The sequence below is a fragment of the Otolemur garnettii genome, unplaced genomic scaffold (genome assembly GCF_000181295.1).
Source record: "Otolemur garnettii isolate 467f Iridium unplaced genomic scaffold, OtoGar3 scaffold00249, whole genome shotgun sequence".
NCBI classification, from domain to species: Eukaryota; Metazoa; Chordata; class Mammalia; order Primates; family Galagidae; genus Otolemur; species Otolemur garnettii.
In genome coordinates, this window is record NW_003852644.1 from 1,514,168 (window position 1) to 1,533,379 (window position 19,212).

The following is a 19,212-nucleotide window of genomic DNA, read 5'->3' on the forward strand; positions in this document are numbered from 1 at the left end:
TTTTTTTTTGTTTTTTTTGACACAGAGTCTCATTTTGTCCCCCTTGGTAGAGTGCCATGGCGTCACAGCTCACAGCAACCTCCAGCTCTCGGGCTTAGCTAATTCTCTTGCCTCAGCCTCCCAAGCGCCCAGCGCCTGCCACAACTCCCGGCTATTTTTTTGTTTCAGTTTGACCGGGGCTGGGTTCAAACCTGCCACCCTCGGTATATGGGCCGGTGCCCTACTCACTGAGCCACAGGTGCCACCCCCCCGCCCCTGGGAGTTTTTGATGGGATGTCAGACATCGTACCTTTTCTCCTTGACTGCTGGGTATTTATTTCTGTTTTCTTAGACGTATCCATGTGCTGAGTTGTGGGGTGCTGCTGAGTTACCCGGAAATGGTTTGAACCTTTCAGTCTTGCTTTGAAGATGCGCTGTGGGGGACCAGAGTAGCTTTTAGTGTAGGATTAATTTTCCCACGCTACTGGGCAGGACTCGTTTTTATTTTATTTATTTATTTTTGTAGAGACAGGGTCTCACCTAATTGCCCTGGGTAGAGTGCCGGGGCAACGTCAGATAGCTCACAGCAACCTCCAACTCCTGGGCTTAGGCAATTCTCTTGCCTCAGCCTCCTGAGTAGCTGGGACTACAGGTGCCTGCCACAACACCCGACTATTTTTTTGTTGCGGTTTGGCCGGGGCTGGGTTTGAACCCACCACCCTCAGTATATGGGGTCAGCACCCTACTCACTGAGCCACAGGTGCCGTTCCAGGACTCGTTTTTAAAGAAATATATTTAATGACTGAATCAGAAAACACTAAAGCCTCAGCTTCTGGAAGGACCACATATTCTTGCCTGTCTTGGACCTCTCTTCAACCCTGACCACAGCCTCCCGTTGGGCCTTGCATTAGAGAACAGCGTCTCTGAAGACATCCTTATTGATGACAGTTTTGTCCAAGGGGATTCTGCAGAGTGCCCTGTGGGCCTGAGCTGATTGTAGTTATAAAGTTTTCGAAAAGACTTGATCTTGGATTGCTTGGTGATCTTCTTCTTGCCCACGGCAGCTGTCACTTTGTGGGGATAGCAGTCAATTCCAAACACCAGAGCATGGCTGTAGGGGTGGTCTCAGGTGCCAACATCAATGTCCTTCACGATGACACCTTTGTGTCCGGAGTAGCGTCCGGCGAGGACCAGCACCTCCTTCCCAGGTTTCACGAACTTTACCCATTTTGAAAGCACCCACCAAGGCCTATAGCAGAAAGCTTTTAAAAAAGGTTTTTGGGGAAAAAATAAAAACAGCAGACCAAAACAGCCCTGAAAAGGTCAGTTTCCTCCACCACTATGTGATCATTTTACCATCTGTGGGCAATGTGTGGGTCACTGCTATCCCAGCAGAGATTTTATACATTAGTAGGGCAAGATGTTCCCACAAGTATACAGAAGAGAAAATGCGGGACTTTTTTTCTCTTTTTCTTCCTAGAGGGAGAAAGGTGATTACAGACAGAAAAAAATATGCTTTAGAAAGGATTCTTTTATTTCCAAAGTAATCTTGCCTCCATCCGGCATAGCTTTTCAGTAGTTGTCCTGGAATCGTTCCCATTGTCTGTGCATGTGGCTTCAAGATAGCATGGGGACGTCTCCCCCTCTTAGCCATGTCTCGGCCAGCTCTGGTGATAGCTCAGTGTGTACCTGTGATGGTTCGGCTATGGCTTGGATCCTCAAGTTGCGAATGAGCCCCTCCTGGGGACCAGGACTCAAGGCCCTGCAGGCAGCCCCAGACGGCCTGTGCTTCAGCTGTGGTTCCCAGGGACCTGCACCTACGTCTGTGCTCCCTACCTAGAGCTTTGTCCTCAACACTTCTACGTGCCCTGGCTGAAGCCTGTGAGTGAATGGTGAGGTTCCCAGGCCTGGAGGGTGGGGACAGCCTCCAGTCCCTACCCTGCTTGAGAGTTACCTTTTGTTTTCTCCAGGGAGGGGGGAGTCCTGGGGGTTCTTTTCCCTGGCCATAAGTATTTCCCTTACAGGCTTGAGCTCATCAGTGGTCCACTGGGTACTCCGGAGGGACCCCCCGCAGATCCCCAGGGTTCTTTCCCTCTGCAGCTGTCCTCTGGGGTCGTCTGCCCAGAACACTGCAGCTGCCCTGCACTTTCTGACCCATATTTTAAACTCTGGATGCCTACCGGGGCTCCACCAGGAAACTCTCTCTTGTTCTTCTTTTCTTTGTCCTTTGTCTTTTTTTCTTCTTTCCTTCTTGACTCATGTTATAGGTATTAATTACTGATGAGTAGTTGCGAATGTAGTTATATTACAAGACTATGTGCTCCACTTTCTCCTCCTCGCTCTCCCTTTTTTCTTCTATTAGATGCTGTCCATTAGTCAGATTCCTTCCCCCTCCTGCTCTGTGTTAAATAGTGCCTGGTTTCTAACTGATCGATCTACACTTAAGTGCACATATGGAAATAAATCACAAGAAGGAAAAGAAAACAAGCTGGGGGAAGGAGATGGGTAAATTCACACCTTTTGCTTATGGTATGCACTGTCTGGATCGGGGGCACGATTACACACTTGACTCAACTAGTGCAAAATCATAATGTGTAAGGAAAACATGTGGATCCCCTAATATTCTGAAATTTTATAAAAGAGAGAAACAATTGCCTGTTTTCTGCTGGCTTGGCTTAGTTTCTGCAATCTCACAATGCCAATAATATCTTAAACCATCTCTCTTCTTGTCCTCTGTCCTATCTGTTGGGCTGGTTGTATCTAGGCCCACTGACTGCACAGCTGTCATCCTGGGACTTCCCTTGTTCTTGACTGGAATCCAGTCCTGCCTCAAATGTCTACCCCTTCACTATTTTACCCCTTGCTTTTCTTTAGTCGTGTTTGTTCGTTAACTCAGGTTCATTGAGGTACAATTTGCATACTGTAAAATTCACCCCTTCAGTGTACTGTCCTGTGACGTTTTACAGGTGCACACCGTCGGTCGCCACCATCACAACTGAGCTACAGAACGTTTCTATCAGCCCAAGAGGTCCCTCCTGCCCATTTGCACTCAACTCCTCCAGCCCGTTGCATCTGGAACTCTTAAGTGTCAGGTGAAACAAAGAATGGGGCTTTTGCTCGCAGTTCAGGGAGCCATCGGACGGGTTGAGACTCACAGCCAAAATTCTTTGGGAAGAAGGTCCAGGATCAGTTTTGGATGGAGGCGGAGCAAGATAACAGACTAGACACAACTCCTTAGCAGCCACTTGTGGTCAGACAGGGGAGAGAGGACCCCAGACACCTGCGGCTGGGGTGTCCAGCCCAGAAACATCACTCCAGAGACGTATTGAAGCAGTAGGGGGCTCCAGGAGGCAAGGAGGAAGTCGGGAGCAGTGGAAGACCAGCACAGAAGGCAAGGGCCTGGGGGCAGGCAGAGGCTGCCCTGCCCTCCAGTGGAGGGCTAGAGATGGGGAAGAGCTGTCCTGAAATTTTTCTTTTTTAGACTGGGCTGTTCATTGGAACTGCTTGGAAGGGCTTAAGTGAGCAAGTGAACTCAGTGTCCAGAGGTCGGGATTGAATCAGCGGGGCGTGGAACTGGGATAGGCTTGGCTCCTAGAAGGGTATCATCATTGTGGGAGGGCTTCTGCGTGGAACAGTTCGCAGAGTCCCAGTGCATGGCTGGCTGTGGTGCAGCTGCCGAGCTCGGGCAGCCATCCGTCCCTGGGTGAGTAGAACAGACCCACACATCTGGGAAAGCCACTTGGTGGCCGAGGGGCACTGTTTGGAAGGTGGAGGCGTGCCTCGTAAGGCCTTTGGCAAGAGCTTCAGGATCCCAATCCTGCTGGGAGTGAATATTGGCGGAATGCCCAATTGAGGGCAAATAAATTAATGAGATGGGTTAGCTATAATACTGGCTTCGGGCCATCATGTTAAGAAGCAGAACGAGCGGTTGTTTTGCATTTCCTAATACTTGGGCGCCATCTGGTGTCCACGCAATATATTGCATTATACACATTTATGTGCGTGTATAAATATATACTTTTGTGTGTGTGTGTGTGTGTGTGTGATTACTTTCTTGTGGCTTTATGTGTGTGTGTGTAATTTTTTAATTACTTTCTTGTGGCTTTTTGTTGTTGTTGTTGTCTTTTGTTTCATTTTGTTGTATTTTTATTTCTTCCTTTTTACATTCTTCAATAGCTACAGTTCCATTTCTGCTATAGTTTTCATCCCCTTGTATTCTTCTTTCCTATTTCTCTCCTTTATTCTCTCTTTTGGTAGAGATTTTTCTACTTTTCTCATCTTTCCCACAAAAAATGTCTCAGGCAACAACTAACATATCCTTTCTACCTATTGTATAATTTCCCCGTTTAACTTTTCTCATCTATTTTATCTTTTTTATTATTTGTTCTGATCTGCTTTATTCTATTTCATTCTGTATTCTATTTATGGGACACAGCTTCACTCTGAGGCCTAGTCTGGGGTGCCATGGCATTGGTCTGGCTCAAGGAAGCCTTGAGCCTTTCCTCTAGCATGTCCTTCTAACTATGGCCTATGGAGAGACAGTATTGGAAGGTCCACACTGTGACATTCTGCTGAAGGATTGGTGGAGGTGGGTTCTTGCTTTAGCTCAGCCTGGTAAGGAGCAGCTGATCTCGAGGGTGGCACCCAGCCAAGCGCCCCAGAGCCCTGGAATTGTGTGTATGGGTGAAACACCCTGCTGAACACCATCATTTACCCCCACCCCACTTTCTGTCCTTCTCTCAATTTCCTCCATTCCCTCCTTTTCTTCAATTTCCTCCATTCCCTCCTTCATTTGTTTTCCTTTCTGTTCTTTATGTTTTTCTTTCTTTTCTCCTGTCTCACTCTTTACTCTTCTCCTCCTTTTGGTCCTATACCACAAGGCCACGTCAACATCTAAGCACACAGAGACAAGGTGTTTTAAAGTGAAGGACAAAGTGAGAGGACCAAGTAGGGGAAGGAAGTGAACAAGAAGAAAATACAGATGAAGTGGAACAAGAGTCGAATTTGAATTCTGGCAACATGAAAACACAAAACAGAGCAACCCTGACAAGGTATCATGAGTTATGAGGTAGCTACTGCAGAAGATTGTACCTATAAATAAATAATATTAATGACAGAAAGGGAATTTAAAGTACAGATGGCAAAAACAATAAAGGGAATTGAAGGGAAATACACAACCATGTATTCACATAGATGGAAGGATATTTTGGTTGATCTTGAAAGGGAGGAGAAAGAGACAAAGAGGATGGGCAAAAGTGCTTTTAAAAAATAGGAGTGTCTAATATTTCATTTACATTTGTTTGGATTCCTGCACTGTGAACCCTCTCCATTTCCTTAAAACTTAAGTGAGGGCTTTACACAATTAAGTGCATTTGTGAATGTGCGTGCATGCTGACCCACACACTTTTAATGGTTAACAAAAAAGGGGGATTCAGGAAATGACAGAGTTTCCTATTTGGGCTTACAGCACGGCAGCGGAGAGAACTTGAGCATGGCACAGAGGAGCAATAAAGGATGAATTCAGTGGACACTGGAGCTAGAGGTAGGTGATCATGGATCTGAGGCCCCTGAAAATCCATCAAAATCCTGTGAACATCGCTGGGTGTTTTGCAGGATATAGAGGGAGTGTTAAAGCCAAATTTCTTACTTTCTGAAAAGTAGGTTGATGAAAGACAACATATGGCTTCACCTATAATGTTACTGTTGCAGCATGCAGCATCCTAATAAATTTAATAAACTCAAACTATATTAAATGTAATCTTATCATCTATCTTTGATTGTTGGGAATTTCAGGATTTTGATCTGTCTCATCAATTTTGTATGGAATTTGACAGCAACAGCCAGTATCTTAACATGGAAAGCCAATATGCTTCCTTCCAAAGATTTGCTCATTTTATGTGGGAGGTAGATAGGTGGACTTCTCTGTAGAGCACCCTGCCTCAATCCAGGGGTATCCAGGGGAAAGCACGCAAATGCGTGATCCCTGGGGGCTCATCAAGACAACGGGAGATGGAAAGAGCCCGGAGACACCTGGACGGGATCGACTAGCCCTGTGAGTGGAGAGTCAAAAGCTGGGGAGCTAAGCCCTTTGAACTCCTGATCTGCGGTTAGACTAGGGAACCTGGCTTACTTTCCCTGGAGGGATAGAACTAGTTTTCCCCTACCCTTTTATATATATTCTATCGGGTCTTTTGTTAGCATCCCCCTAACATTTTGCCCAGCCTCTCTCTCTATCCAGTCTTCCTGGGGACTTGGGATTCTTTTAGCCCTATCTTTAGGCTTTTTGCATTTTGCAGATGTGCTTTTGTGAGAAATCGATAAAAGCCTTGGGAAGAAGGCAGAGAATTGCTGCATTGTCCCGGTCTGCTACTTGGCCTGAGATAATGTAGGCCTTTCTCCAGACATTCTCAGACTCTGTGTTTTGAACTGGCCTAGATTATTTTTCCTCAGCATCATTTCCCAGTTGGCTTTCAAACCAGGTTGGGGTCTGCATGCCACGACCTGACAATTTTATCACAAAAGTGCTGATTAAAAGTAAGTCTATAGGAAGCTGCTAAATAATTCATAAGCGTTTCATTTTTAGTGACCCCCAGTGGCGTGCAATTCATCAGCGCTTTTAATTGCTATATAGAGCAAAAATTAACCAGAAGGGACTGTATCCCAAATCTTTTAATTATTTTATTAATGTAAACCAGAAGGAAAGCAGAGAGGAAGTGTGGTGGAAAGTGAGTCTTTGCAGTGATGAAGAAACATATTCTAACAAAATGCGGATAGATAAGCAGTTCTAGGTTCTGTGATGGGTGCTGTTTCGATAGGTTCAAATGAATGTGCACTGAGGAAAGCACAGGGCGACCCTATCAATGTTGGTCCAGACCTGTGTTTCCCGAGCTATAATCCAAGAGCACTAGGGTTTCCACAGATCACATCACGAAGGGGGAAGACCTCGCTATTCCTCCATTTCCATTTGCTTTTGAGGGGAGATGGTAGTGCTTCATTGGAGAAATGACCCCACATGAGAGAATCATATAAAATCCATCCATCCATCTAGTGACAATATTTTCACTGGGAAGAAGGAAGTGTATTGGCTTTCCATGTTAAGATACTGGCTGTTTCTGTCAAATTCCATATCTCTATCACTGTAGGGCCATGTTTCCAAATTGATAGTGTCTCATAAGGACAGTTAATGGGCTGCCTAACGAGAGCAATATGTTCTGGGAAGTGTGTCGTTGTGCAGATATCACAGACCACTTACACAAACCTAGATGGCATAGCCCACTACACTGCCAGGCTGTGTGGTACAGCCTACTGCTCCTGGCCTACAAACCTGTACAGCATGTGACCATACTGAATACTGCAGGCAATTGTCACACGATGGCAAGTATTTGTGTATCTAAACATATCTCCACCTAGAAAAGGTAGTGTGTTGTCCTACCACATAACGATGGCTCCGAAATCACTAGGCAACTGGCATTTTTCAGCTCCATTGTAATCTCATGGGACAGCCATCATCCATGCTGTCTGTGGATGGCCATAATGTTGTTCTGTGCTGCATGAGACTGTATTGAGAAGAATAACTGCCTGCTAATCCCCTACACCTCTGTAGCCCACACTGATGGGAGACAATGAAGATCATTTTCAGGTAGCATAATGTCTGCTTGCTATCTTAAGACAAATATATTTTGTTATTTTGAAAAACACTGGTTTAAGCAAGTGTGAGCTAATCTAGATAGATGGTCTAGAGCTGCAGTCCCCAGTCCCTGGGCTGTGGGCACTGGTACTGGTCTGTAGCCTGTTAGGAACTGGACCACACAGCAGGAAGTGAGCAGCAGGCCAGGAAGGCTTAATCTATATTTATAGCCACTGCCTATGGCTCACATCATCGCCTGAGCTCTGCCTCCTATCCCATCATTCTCCACCACCACCACCACTATCTGTGGAGAAATTGTCATCTGTGTAATCAGTCCCTGGTGCCAAAAGCTTGGGGACCACCACTCTAGAGTGTCATTGCCTAGAGGGCCCATCGTATTTACACCCTGCCTGTGCCTCTATGCTTCTTTTCAAGTTGCTGTGTCTCTCCTCCTCTATACCTCTGCTCTTAAAATAACTTCTTGCTCCAAGACCTCCTAAAACACTTTTTCTTAACTACCTCCCCTCAGTTATGTTTAGGGTGATATCTGAAGAGTTTTGCTACTAAGAGCCTAATATTTGCAAGGGGGAAATTCCCTGACCTGGAGTATACTGTATGTGTATTTGAAGTGCAAGTGCCAAGGACCCTACATAGTCAGTAAACCAGCTTTGCTCTCTGTCAAAAAATGTTGAGCTTTGTTTTTCCGTTGCCCTAAATGTGTTCATATTGTTCCATGATAACCAACTTGCCTTTGGTTTATAATAGAGATGATAGAAACAGTCAGGTAGATAGTATTAACTAAAAAAAGATTGACAGAGTGGTCACAGGAAACAGCATTTATTTGGGAAACAAAGACTTGCAATTCGGGTACTCTCGATCAGGACACCCTAAGTGGTGTCTCATAGGGCGAGCACAGAAGAGGATTTTGATAGCAGATTTCCACAAACAAAGTTGTTTGGGGAGGCGTTTCACTTGCTGGGGGAAAATCCTAAATTGAAAACGTGTTCTGATTGACTAGTTAGGGTACTCCCAGCTGTGAGATGTTGAAGGCTGGCAGATACTGACTTCAGTAGTTCATCCAAGTCTAATGGAACATTCTGTGGGTTGGCCTTTAACAGGGGTGAGTGCAACCCTCTCACAACCTCCTGACTCCACTTTATTTTTTTTTCCTTTTTTTTTCTTTATTAAATCATGACTGTGTATATTAATGCATTTATGGGGTATAATGTGCTGAATTGATAAACAGTGTGGAGTGCTTACATTGAACTGATTCATGTAACCATCACCTCACTTGCTTATTTGTTGTTGTAAGACATTTATACTCTATTCTTAATAGCTTTGAAGTGTACCATTGTATTACGCACATTAGGTGACGTCCCACCAAATACCCTCTCTCCTCCCAGCCTCCCCCTCCACTTCCCTCTTTCTTTCTGGGCTATAGTTATGTTTTATCATTCATATGACTGTGTAGGTCATTATATATTGGTTTCATAATAGTATTAAGTACATTGGATACTTTTTCTTCCATTCTTGAGATACTTTACTAAGAAGAATATGTTACAGCTCCATCCAGGTAAACATAAAAGGTGTAAGGTCTCCATCTTTCTTATGGCTGCCTCATATTCCATGGTGTACATATACCACAATTTATTAATCCATTCATGGGTCGATGGGCACTTGGGCTTCTTCCATGACTTAGCAATTATGAATTGGGCTGCAATAAACATTCTGGTGCAAATACCTTTGTTGTAAAGTGATTTTTGGTCTTTTGGATGTACACCTAGTAGAGGAATTGCAGGATCGAATGGCAGGTCTACTTTTAGATCCTTCAGTGGTCTCCAAACTTCTTTCCAAAAGGAACGTATTAGTTTGCATTCCCACCACCAGTGCAGAAGTGTTCCCTTTTCTCTGCATGCACACCACCATCTGCAGTTTTGGGATTTTGTGATGTGGGCTAATCTTACTGGAGTTAGATGATATCTCAAAGTGGTTTTGATTTGCATTTTCTGATGATTAAAGATAATGACCATTTTTTCATGTGTTTGTGGGCGACACGCCTGTCTTCTTCAGAGAAGCTTCTGTTCATGTCTCTTGCCCACAAAGAAACGGGGTTATTTGTTCTTTTCTTATCGATTAGTTTGAGTTGTCTGTTGATTCTAGTTATCAGTTTCTTTGTTGGAAACATAAGTTGCAAAAATCTTCTCCCATTCTGGGGGGCTGTCTGTTTGCTTTACTTACTGTGCTCTTGGCTGTGCAGAAGCTTTTTGGTTTGATCAGATCCCACTAATACATTTTTTGTGTTGCTTCAATTGCCCAGGGGGTTCTCCTCATAAAATAAATATTCTCCCAGGCTGATTTCTTCAAGTGTTTTCCCTGCACTCTCTTCTAGTATTTTTATAGTTTCATGTCCTAACTTTAAACTTTTATCCAGTGAGAATCAATGTTTGTTAATGGTGAAAGGTGGGGCCCAGTTTCAGTCTTCTACAGGTCTCCAGCCAGTTCACTCAGCACCATTTGTTACATAGGGAATCTTTCCCCCAATGAATGTTTTTGATGATAGGCTTATCAAAGATCAAATGACAATAAGTGGCTGGGTTCATCTCTTGGTTCCATAAATCTACCTCTCTGTTTTTGTGCCAGTACCATGCTGTTTTGATCGCTATCGATTTATAGTATAGCCTGAGGTCTGGTAATGTGATACCTCCTGTTTTTTTTTTTTTTTTAAATTTCTGAATAATGTCTTGGCTATTCAAGATTTTTTCTGATTCCATATAAAACGAAGTAGTATTTTTTCCAGATATTTCAAGTATGACAGTGGTGCTTTAACAGAGATTGCGTTAAATCTGTAGATTATTTTTGGTAGAATGGATATTTTAATAATGTTGATTTTTTCCCCAGCCACAAGCATAGTATGTTTTTCCATTTGTTAACATCTTCAACTATTCATTTTCTCAGCATTTCATAATTCTCTTTATAGAGATCTTTCACATACTTTGTTAGGTAAATTCCCAGATATTTCATATTCTTTGGCACTGTTGAAAAGGAATAGAGTCCTTGATTGTATTTTCAGCTTGAGTATTGCTGGTATATATAAGAGCTACTGGTTTCTAAGTACTGATTTTGTATCCTGAGACGCTGCTGTATTCCTTGACCACTTCTAGGAGTTTTTAGTTGATTCGCTGAGATTTTCCAGGTATGGGATTATATCATCAGTGAAGAGTGAGAGTTTGATCTCTTCTGACCCCTTGATTGCCTTCTCTTGCCTGTTAGCAATGGCTGGGCCTTCCATTACTATGTTGAATAGCAGTGGAGACAGTGGGCATCCTTGCCTAGCTCCAGATCTGAGTGGAAATGCTTTCAATTTTACTCCATTCAATATGATGTTGACTGTGGGTTTGCTGTAGATGACCTCTATCAGTTTAAGAAATGTCCCATCTAAGCGTATTTTCTTAAGTGTTCTGATCAGGAAAGGATGCTGGATATTATCAAAAGCTTTTTCTGCATCACTTGAGAGAATCATATGGTCTTTGTTTTTTGTTTTATTTATGTGCTGTATTATATTTATAGATTTACGTATGTTGAACCAACTTTGTAACCCTGGAATAAGACCAACTTGATCATGGTGTATATATATTTTTATGTGTTGTTTAATTCTGTTTGTTAAGATCTTACTGAGTATTTTTACATCAATATTCATTAATGATATTGGTCTATAATTTTCGTTCTTTGTTGGATCCTTTCCTGGTTTGGGGATTGGGGTGGTATTTGCTTCATAGAATGTGTTGGGAAGTATTCCTTCTTTTTCTGTGCTTTGGAATAGGTTGTATAATATAGTTACCAGTTCCTCTTTAAAGGTTTCATAGAATTCAGATGTGAAGCCATCTGGCCCTGGAATTTCCTTTTTGGGGAGATTTTGTATAGTTGATGCTATTTCAGTGCTTGATAAAGGTCTATTCAAAATTTCTAATTCCTTCTGGTTGAGTCTAGGAGGGTGGCATGCTTCCGGGATTGGTCTATTGCCCTCATTTTTTCATACTTCTGAGAATAGAATTTTTAGTAGTAATCATTGAGGATTTTTTGAATTTCTGAGATGTCTGTTGCTATTTCTCCTTTATCGTTTCTGATTGATGATATTAGGGATTTTACTTTTCTATTTCTGGTTAGGTTAGCCAAAGGTTCATCAATTTTACTAATCTTTTCAAAACACCAACTTTCTGTTTCATTGAACTTCTGAATGATTCTTTTGTTTTCAATTTTATTTAATTCTGCCCTAATTTTGGTTATTTCTTTTCTTTCTGCTGGGTTTGAGGTTGGAATGTTCATCCTTTTCCAGTTGCTTGAGATGACCCATTAAGATATTGACTTCCTCTTTTTCTCTTTTCTTGATGGAGGCTTCTAATGCTATAAATTTCTCTCTTAGGACTGCCTTTGCAGTATACCATAGGTTTTGATAATTTGTGTCTTCATTATGATTTTGTTGCAAAAATTTGGCGATTTCTTTCTTAATCTGGTCTTTGACCCAGTTATCATTCAGATAAGGTTATTTATTTTCCATGACTTTGTTTGAGTAAGAAGATTCCCGTTTCTGTTGAATTAGACTTTTATTCTGTGGTGGTCTGAGAAGATGCAAGGAATAATTTCTACTCTTTTAAATTTGCTGATGTTAGACTTGCATTCTAAGATACAATCCATTTTGGAGGATGATCTGTGGGCTGATGAGAAGAATGTACATTCATTTTTATTAGGATGAAATGTTCTGTAGATGTCTGTTAAGTCCATTTGTTTTAGGATCAAGTTGAAGTCCATCATTTCCTTGTTTAGTTTCTTCTTGGAGGATCTATCCAAAACTGCCAAAGGGGTGTTACAATCTCCAACTATTATAGTACTGGAAGATATCAAGTTGTTCATATCATTAGCATTTGCTTTATAAATTGAGGAGCATTGTGGTAGGGCATGTAAATGTTAATTATTGAAATTTCTTTATGTTGGGTGTTTCCCTTGACAAATATGTAGCGGCCATCCTTATCTTTCCTTTTCTTCGTTGGTTTAAAGCCAATTGTATCTGCAAATAAATTGCAACCCCTGTTTTTTTCCAATTTCCATTTGCCTGTATTATAGATGTCCATCTCTTCACCCTGAGTCTATTTTTATCCTTTAAGGTAAGATGAGATTCTTGTATTCAATAGATATGTGGTCTGAGTTTATGTATGCAGTCAGCCAACCTGTGCCTCTTTAGAGGACGATTTAAACCATTCACATTGATTGAGAGAATTGATAAGCATGGTAGTGTTTTGAGTGTCATGTTTTTCAAATGTCCAGTGGATATTTTTAATCCTTTCACCACTGTGGAAGTTGGGTTTTATTCAAGGCTTTCTGGATGAGCTGACTTTGGTGGTAGACCATTGTGCTGATCATTATAGAGGATGAATGGGTCTGAGAATATCCTGGAGAGTTGGTTTAGTTATGGGAAATTTCTTCAATGTGTATAAGTCACTAAAGTATTTGATTTCGCCATCACAAATGAAACTCAGTTTAGCTGGATACAGGATCCTGGGCTGAAAGGTTTTTTTTTTTTTTTAGGAGATGGAATGTAGATGAACATTCTCTTCTGGCTGGAAAGTTTTGGACTGAGAGATCGGCAGTCATTCTAATGTTTCTCCCTTTGTAGGTAATGCTTTTCTTCTTTTTTCTTTGAGACTGAGTCTCACTATGTCACCTTTGGTAGAGTGCTGTGGCATCACCGCTCACAGCAACCTCAAACTCTTTTGGGCTTAAGCAATTCTCTTGCCTCAGCCTCCCATGTAACTGGAACTACAGGCACCTGCCACAATGCTCGGCTATTTTTTTTGTTGTTGTTGCAGTTGTCATTGATGTTTAGCTGGCCCAGGCCGGGTTTGAACCCACCACCCTCGGTGCATGTGGTCGGCACCATGACCACTGTGCTACAGGCGCCGCCCACTAATGCTTTTCTTACATCTGGCTGCTTGCAGAATTTTCTCCTTCATATTAACTTTGGAAAAGTTAATCACAATGTGTCTAGGAGATCTTTTATTTGGATTGAGTCTTGCTGGAGTTAGGAAACTGTCTACTATCTGATTTTCTGTTTATCTTGCAATGCTTGAGGAATTCTCCATAATCTCTTGGAGTAGAGCATCTGTGCCTTTAGGACCATCCTCTTCTCCTTCAGAAATTCCTACAAGACAAATGTTTGATTTTTTGGAGTGATGCCATATTTTCTCTCACTTAGTAATTAATATAAATATCTCCAAAATGATTGTCATAACTCTGATTTATTCTTTATGATGGTGCTAAATATTATTCCCCCTGTTGATTATTCACCTTATTTCCAGATTTTTTCTTTTTTGCCACTATGAGAAAAGTGCCAATAAATATCCTTTTCATATACATCCTTCTCTTAAGGGCTTTTCTTTCTTTCAGAATGACTTCTAGTAGTAATAGATATTACCTGATTTCTTTCCACCTGAAATGAACTGGGATACTTTTTTCCCTGTATCTCTCACAGCAGTAGGAATTGCTGGTCTTTGAAATGTTGGCAGGGAGCCTGTACATATTTTTCTAATTTTTGGCTATTTGAATTTGTTCTTCTGAGACTTGCCTCTCTGGTAAGTCACTTTGATGCATAGCAGAGGGATAAAAAGATATGGAAGGCTGTTAACAAACACTTAATAGCAGTCAAAATCCAGAAGACCTGCTGGAAGAGCAGTGGAGGAAAGGACTATCAGAATGGCAGAGCTCCAGAGATATAGGAACTGTTAAGTTGGGGCAATTCTATGATGTTCAAGTTGTCTGGTGGAAAAATGTGGGACTCTGAAATATAAGATGGAGCTACATGGTAGAACACCCCTGAGGATGTTGGCTCTGCAGCACCTAAAGGTGTCTTTGGGCTGACAGAGGGGACCCACCTTTCCAGCATGGCAGCTATAAGATGTTCCAGAGACCTGCCTCCTGAAAGGCAAAAGATGCCCCTTTAGGAGGTATTCCTGCTTTTTCTCCTGGCCAACAGGCCAATAGCTAGGGTTCAATAATGAAACCACCTGACTGGGGCAGGCCTATAAAGGGAGAAAAGAGCCTACACAGAAAGATTGGCAGGAGTTAGCCAGTCTGTACTAGAGAAGCAATAATTAATTGACTTGGATATTTTCTCAGGACACAGGATTGAATACCTTGGCAAAGATTCCTAGAGGTTGGGGCAGACTTGCTGTTGGCTGTTAGAATAACTAAGAGAAAGACTATGTTAACCAGTTGGATGAAAGTATTTCAAATTGTATACAGAAACAGTACATTGTACTCCATTATAGTATCAATGTATATTACTATGATTTAATAATTAAAAAACAATCAAACAAAGCCTGGAGAAAGCCATGGTCTATGCTGAGTGACATGGAAATGCCAAAGTTAAGTTGTCATGGTAGGTGGCAAAGAAAGGCATAAAGAGGCCAAATATGGTGAGTAGAGTGGAATTAGTGTTGTGGGGACTGCTTGCATGGAGTTGAGTGTGAGCATTGTTTCCCAGTCCCAACTTCAAGGGAGCTAGAAAGCAGCTGGGGTTACAGTGTTTATACTCCAGAAATCAGCAAATGCTAAAATCAGCTCCCATCCCAGAGCTGGATGCTTAATATTTACCCAGAAGACTGTCAGCTGAAATACTTGATGTATGATGTGAGGCCAAGAGATCCCTCACAGAGTGTTGTGTTCCACTTCACAAAGTCTGTCAAGACTGTGCTGGTAAGAGGGCACTGACATTACTCAGAAGCTTGGCAGTGGCCTCCTAAGCAGGCTATGTCTACCTGTAAGTGAGGTAGTCACAGGATCTGTGGAGATGATGAGCCTAAGGCATAACAGAGGCCAACTGGCAGCACATAAAACATTGCACATAGTGGTGTTCATAAATTCTTCAAAGACAATGGAAGTCAGGAGACTGGCAAAACTGGACAGTTAGCCAGGGGAGCTTGATCCACAGGAATTGTTGAGATGGATAATAGAGCCTGCTATACCCAGGGACAAAATACACAGGCAACCAGTAAATGAGCTATTTGATATGTAATATATCACCTAAAGAAGGCAAGGATGGGGCGGCACCTGTGACTCAAAGGCGTAGGGTGCTGGCCCCATATACCAGAGGTGGCAGGTTCAAACCTGGCCCCAGCCAAAAATTGCAAAAAAAAGGTAAGTGTAGGGGAAAAGATCCTTTTGCTCAAGACATGGCAGTTCGCCTCAATGTGCTCTCTCAGGAATACTGTTTCCAAGAAACGTGTCCTTGTGGTTCTGAGCCTCTGCACTTGCCTATTGATGTGCAAGAATGTGTAGAGTGACTCTCCCTAGGGGGCGTGGAGAAATAGCCGAGATGAGCTGGAGGATGGAAAGACCGGTTTTGCAGCATTGGGTTCTATTCTCTGCATTCCTCCCTCATTAGCATTATAAGATATAACTTTGCTTTGGGCAATCGAGGACCGACAGCCAGGCTCCAAAATGTTTTACTCTAAACAAAATCAATTGTATATGCGTTCCTCAGCCTTCACACTAAATTGTAATCTCAAATGGTTGCTTCCTCAAGTTACTTGACTTCTTTGTAAATGTGTTAAATTCTTACTAAATGTTGGAAAGTATATAAGATAATCAGTAAAATTTAGCCGGGCCGCCGACCAGAGCGAGTCCCGGTCTCCCTTGAAGATTCATTCCGTTTGCAGTTCTTTCCTCTGCGTCATCGAATCAGAAGCTCCAAGGAACTCACAACAACAGTTTGGCGCCGTGAGCAGGGTTCCACGGCTGGACCGAGGACCTATTCAAGTTGTTCGTGGAGCATCTGTTCAACCGACCTTGAGGTTAGTAAACTGGAACTTTCGGAATCCAAAGAGTTGCTGAGACTTGGAAATACTCAGGCTTTGGACAGGTAGAAAAAGGAATCATTTATCATGGGTAACTCCTCCTCGGTTATTGAGGATGAATACATTCAATTGCTTAAAAACCTTTTAGATACTATGGGAATTTCTGTTAAGACTAACTCTTTTCGCCGCTTGTTTGCCACCATAAGAAATTGTTGCCATTGGTTTACTCCCGATTCCCATAATCAATTAAATTTGACTGTTTGGGAGGAAGTCGGTGAAGAAATGAAACGCCATCACCAGCAAGGCAATATTATAGATAAAGATATTTGGGCTGTTTACCATTTGGTTAAGTTAGCTTTACAGTCTTTCATAGGCACCAAAAGTAAAGTTCCTAAGCCGCCTACTTCCCCTGCTCCTGCAGGTGCAGAGGCAGATCTTATTAAACTTTCTGTCTCAGACAAAACTGAAGATCCAACACTCAATCAGAGTGAGAAAGAGAAAGCTGATAATACGGAGGACTCCTTAGATGAGTGCTCTTCACAAGGGGACAATGAAAATGACATTAATGTTTTGTCTCCATCCTCATCTACACACTCTTTACAGGATAAAATGATTGAAATTAAAAGTTTTATTAAAGAATGTTATGGTATGATGGAAAAGACTAAAACTCAACCTTCTGCACCTCCTGAATCTCTTTTAGATATGGTAATTCCATCCTCTTTACCCCCTCCGGCTTTTCCTCCTCTACCCACTTTGCAGTTTTTCCCGCCACAGCCTCCTCCCTTTGGTCCTCCTCTCTCCATGGCAGAGGCCCCTAAGCCACTCAGACCACATCCGCCATCTCCAGAAAGGAGCAGACCAACTCCCTCAGTAACTCAGCAGCCTCCGCCTCCTGCCGTTCAACTTCCAGTTGTCGAATATCGGACATATGAGTCCACCCGCATTAAAACAGCTGTTTTTCCCAACCCTAAAAACATCAGGTTGCTAGAAGAATTGGAGATTCCCTGTAACTCTTCTAATTTACCCCCGCCACCTGTGATTTCTAACAGCTTAGGTCTAATTATGCCTATTATTCGGGCAGCAGCACGTAGGGCGGGTGCAGGAGACAATGTGCAACCTGGGGCTCAAGCGGGCGCCACGGCAGCTGAACCCCAAGTACAATATACTGAGATTGATTTAAAATTCCTCAAGTCTCTTAAAGATGCGGTTGTGTCTTATGGTCCAAATGCTCCATATACTCAAGAGATTTTACATTCTTATTGTGGGGATCGTTATCTTACACCCAGAGACTGGAAGAGATTAGCAGAAACAGTGCTTACACCTGCTCAATATTTGCTTTTTGACTCTGGATGGAAAAAGGAAGCTATTGCTCGTAGTGATGATAACCCTGATTTACCATATCCTCAATTAACAGGTACAGGAGATTTCAGACCACAAGATAAACAGCTTGAAATTCCTGATAATATTTTATTAGAAATAAGAAATATTTGTCTCCAAGTCTGGGCCCAACTTGATGGCCCTGGAGAAGGAAAATATTTTACAAAAATTATTCAAGGTCCTAATGAGCCATATGCTGAATTTCTTGCTAAACTTCGCACTGCTATCAGGCGAGCTATACCTGGACCTGAGGCACAAGATACATTATTATTATCTTTGGCTTTTGAAAATGCTAATGAAGATTGCCAGCGTGTATTGGCACCCATTAGACATGAGAAAAATGCCTCAATTGAGAAATTTATTACAGCTTGTAAAAACATTGGCACTTCCGCCTTCCAAGCCACTCTTATAGGAGATCAGATCGGTGCCCATATGGCAGCTGCTCTCAAAAGCCACAATCCAAGATGTTATAACTGTGGCAAAAATGGTCACATAAAAAGGGATTGTAATAAGAGCCAGAAAGTGGAAGCCCCTGACCCACCTTTACCACCGGGTCTGTGTCACCGTTGCAAAAAAGGCAGGCATTGGACAAATGAGTGTAGATCTGTAAAGGATAAAGATGGCAATATGCTCCCTTCACAAAAGTCAAAAAACGGGACATCGGCCCTGACCCGGGGCCAGGAGAACAAAATGGGTACTGTAGCCAAAACCTTTCCGGTAGCCACGGAAGCGACAGCAACCCCAGTTCAGCGGTCACTCGAAACATAAACATCTTAAAATCTAATGGCATTTCCACTCTGCAGGAAACTTTTGTCCCAACTACTAACATTACAAAGCCTGAAGCTAAAGCCTCTGATGTTATCTCACAGCAATACCCAGCTAAAACTTTGGTTACGGATCTTTTTCATGCTACTCGTGACAGTGCTGCTTTAGATCTACCCATAGTAGAAGAAATAACTCTAACACCCAGAGATACTCCATATACTTTGACTACAGGAGTTTATGGTCCAATTCATAAAGATTCTGTTGGTTTAATTATTGGTAGAAGCAGTTCTACAGTTAAAGGATTGTTTGTTCATCTTGGAGTTATTGATTCAGATTATGAAGGAGAAATTTATGTTATGGTTTCTGTGTCTCAACCGGTAGCACTGTATCACTCAACCGGGCAATGTATCGCTCAATTGTTACTGCTTCCTTATTTTAAGGGAAAGTCTGCTCCAATTGACAGAACAGGAGGTTTTGGAAGTACAGGAACTCATGTTTTTTGGCATACTTTTCTTAATGATTCTAGGCCTAGATGTAAAGTTTTATTTCAAGATAAAATTGAAATTGAAGGGCTCGTCGACTCTGGAGCCGACGTTTCCATAATTGCTAAGTTTGATT

At 42.3% G+C, this 19,212-nt stretch overlaps 1 pseudogene; it reads right to left on the reverse strand.

Annotated features, from left to right (window-relative positions):
• Nucleotides 1-796: 796 nt before the first annotated feature.
• LOC100966427 overlaps nt 797-19,212 on the reverse strand; it is a 74,447-nt pseudogene continuing 56,031 nt past the window's right edge.